Source organism: Zingiber officinale, chromosome 7B (genome assembly GCF_018446385.1).
Source record: "Zingiber officinale cultivar Zhangliang chromosome 7B, Zo_v1.1, whole genome shotgun sequence".
Classification (NCBI taxonomy): Eukaryota; Viridiplantae; Streptophyta; class Magnoliopsida; order Zingiberales; family Zingiberaceae; genus Zingiber; species Zingiber officinale.
In genome coordinates this window covers 101,870,660-101,874,707 of record NC_055999.1, presented here as the reverse complement: position 1 = coordinate 101,874,707, position 4,048 = coordinate 101,870,660, and positions in this window count along the sequence as shown.

Here is a 4,048-nt window from a genome sequence, read left to right as displayed (position 1 = left end):
AAATATATATTCTGCAAAACAGATTGTTAGCACAACTAAAGTAATATGATTTAACAAGAAAAGAGTATGACTTAGATTCCGTCTTTCCGAGACCGGAATTTAGTCACGATCTCGACTTAGATGTCCGAAATGGATCTAAGCCGGATCGACGCCTAATGTTCCCTTCCTGGGAACGCGTCCTCGCAGTCACTCCCCTCCAGTGACTTACCTCACTTACCTGCCAGACGTCCGGTCAGCCCGTCGACCCGTCTGGACTTCGTGCCAGCTATCCGGTCAACCCGTCGACCTAGCTGGGCTTCGTGCCTAAGCGTCCGGTCAGCCCGTCGACCCGCTTGGACTTCGTGCCAGCTATCCGGTCAGCCCGTCGACCTAGCTGGGCTTCGTGCCAGACATCCGGTCAGCCCGTCAACCTGTCTGGACTTATCCTGTACACTCGATTAGAGTATTAGATCAACAACAAACCTAACTTAACCTATTTGTCATTCATCAAAACCTGGGTTAAATCGTTAGTGCTAACCGCACCAATAGGGATGACATAAACTAATTATTACTACTCATTAATATTGTGCTAACATTTGTCTTGCAGATTGTTATTTGATTTATTGGACTAACGTTGTTTTGCAGGACAAAAGAGCTAATTTGCCTTCGGATGAACAATGTTTGAAAGCACCTTCAAGTAGTGGAAGACGCTTTCGTACTATTCATCGAAGGCGTCTTTCACAGGATAAAAATTGACCTCTTCAGTAATAGCTCTAGAAAAACTTGGGATCAAATTTAACCCATTGGAGGCACCTTCAATGCTTATGGAAGGTGCCTTCCATGCTCTATTTAAGGTTGTTCGCCCAAGGCTTCTACAACAACTTGCATACAAGCTTCTACGCATCCGATTGAGGTTCTGAGTGCTCCGGCCTACTGTTGTGACTCTGTTACGATGTTGTTGCACCCAACTGCTGCTGAGGAACCGACCGACACCGAGCCTAAGCTGACAATTTTCAAAGGTGTTGGGTAATGAGCTGTAATTTGTGTATTTAAGTATTTGCAATAGGACAAGTGCAGGGTGTTGCACTTGTTCCATCTTTTCGTACTCGATTCCCTTTTTCAGAGGTATTAAAAAAGATATTTTAGTAGATTACCCATCGATAGGTCCACGAAACCTGGGTCTTGGAGTAGGAGTCGCCAAAGGCTCCGAACCAAATAAAATTGAACGCGTGTTATTTTACTTGCTTTTCTATTTCCATCTTTTCTCGTAATTTTCCGCTGTGCACTGAGTTCTTAAAAATGAAAAAGATGAGTTTTCAAAAATCACATGACTCACCCCCCCCCCTCACGTGCCTATCGATCCAACACATTCTGGAATCCTAGGAAAAGTATTGAGTGTGTAGCATACCAAGTCCTGATTGGTTACCATTTCATCGAGGTTGATCAATCCGATGATCAACTCCTTGATCTTCGCGTATAGATCGGCTACCTTCTCACCTTTTTCTAGACGGATGTTCATCAGTTTATTCCAAAGAATGTCCCATCATGCGAGTGGTCCTATTGGAAAAAATAATCTGTTATAAGAGATATTGGGGAATTAGCCGAATTTAAATATACCAAATTAAATTTAACATATCTGTTAAGATAACTGAACAGATAATCTCAGGCTGCCAGCAGGACTAGTTTTCTACCAAGTGTTGAAGGCAGACTGAACAATGATGAGAGGGCAGAGCATCCAAGTGAGCAGATCGGCCAAATGTCCGACCAGACGAAGGGTCGAGTGGTCGAGTGGACCAAGCGAGAGGCTGAGCTTGTGACCGGCTGAACAAACTGAGCAAACAGCCTCAGCGAGTGAGCGGTCGAGTAAGCATGCGGTCGAACGAGCTTGCGGCCGAGCGGACAAAGAGGGTGAGTGAATGAGTGCCCAATTGAGCGGTCAAGTGAGCATGCAAGTGGACGGGCTTGCAGCCGAGCGGAGGAAGAGATCGAGCAAGCGGCCGAGGCAAGTGACTGGCGAGGCAAACTGATCGACTAGCCAACCGAACGGCCGAGTGACCTACTGAGCGAGCAGCTGGGCAAGTGGTCGACCGAGCAGACGGTCGGGCAAGTGAGCGAAAGGTCGAGCGAACTGGGCGAGCGATCGAGTGAACTGGGCGAGCGGTCAAGCGAACTCAATGACCGGGCGAGCGTGCAACTGACCAGATGAAAATGTCGACCGAGTTAGCGGCTGAGCGAATGTGGAATTCGAGCGGGTGGATGGATCGAGGCCTGCGAGGGTCGCAGTTTCCTTGAAACATATTCGCCCTACCTCCGGTTGTGCTTCGAGGTTTCCTCAGGTCGTTTGTTTCCCAAGATACAACGGTGAACCGTAATCCCCACCAAGCACTAATGGTCACGAGCACTTCACCAAGCAAGAGATGCATGACAGAGGAGAAGGGGAATCTAGGTGGAGAGCTTCAACATTTTGAGCGTGTAACCTTTTGCATGTGGTGGCAGCCTCCTTATATAGGAGCACTGACTAATGGACAACGTTAATGATCGTTTAATGATCATTATTCATCAGCTGTGAAATGCCAACGTTTTACTTAGTTGCATTAATCTTTAATTTAATGCATCTATTACACCCTTAAATAAGCAACAAAAAATTTATATGGCAAAATATTGGTTGTTCCACTTAGATAAATTTTACCTCGATTGGTCCGACATTCGAAGCGGCAAGTCATGCTCGCACACGAGTCAACTTGGTTTAGTGCAATCCGGACCATAGATTTGCACCCCCACTGTGCACTCACACATGAGAGAGAGAGAGTCTCTCCCCATGCATTTATTCACATCATCAATGCATATGAATCAATATAAAGCAACCAATATGCCTTGAAATTCCCAATGTGGGATTAAAGTGTCATTTATAATGGAGTTTATGCCTCTTCCACCTCTTCTCCATTTACATATATCTAATAGTTCTTTCATGGAGTTCCAAGAACTTCTCCCAAAGATCTTTTGTCGATGCGTAACTTCCGATATGATTTACTTCTTGATACGATAATACACTTAAAAGCTGATATTCCGCTCTGTCGTTGGCTACGAAATCACTTTGCTCAATCGATTAGGTGATCGATTAAGAGAAAATCGCGTGACCACATGAGGCCTCCTAATCTATCAGTTGATCTATTGGGCTCTCCAATCGATCAACCGATCAATTGAAGCTAGTTTTCTCATGATGACACGAGGTAGCCGGAATCAATTGGTCAATCGATTTTAGGATCTTCTGCAAGATCACATAAGACATCTAGATTAATCAATTGATCGATCCAGCTATCCTAATCAATCAGTCAATCAATTGGGATATGACTGTTGCGCAGGTTGTGAGCTTTGGATGGCTAGGATGACATGGATCTGACATGGAAATTGATTGGGAGTAAGCCCAATCAATTGGGAGCCCTACATCATGAAGTATAAAGGCGACGATGAGGTTCAAACGCAACAACATTTCACACGATTCTTCTCTGACACTCACCGTTGGTTCTTAAAACAAAGTGTTGCTACATTTTCAAGTATCAAGAGATACTTCCAAACAAGAAGAGAGCAAGATAGGGTTTATTATTGTAAATCTTATAAGATTTCATTTATATTAGCTTCTCTTTTTCTTCTTATTGTATGTGAGCTTATACAAGATTTCTCCATCTCCAGATTGTTCCAAGAAAGAGTGCTTTCATAGTGGAGAGCGTGCTTAGGTGTAGATTCTTGGATTAGTCACATCTTTTTGAGGTGATATCAAATTAATCCTTATGTAGCGTTGAGGAGTTCGCTTGGAGTATTTTCGCAGTAAGAGATCATCATCGACGAAGCAAGTGAGCTATTCACCCCCCGCCCCCCTCTCTAGCTCTCGGAGTGCCCCAACTATTGGTCCCGTGAGGTCGGCTAGAGGGGGGTAAATAGCCTGAAATAAAAAGTTAGAAATTTCTCTTGCTTGGAACTTAGCAAGGACACAACTATTAGATAACTAACATAAAATAAATAAACAACTTATAAAATAAATGAGTAAAAAGACTAGAATTTACTTGGTTGC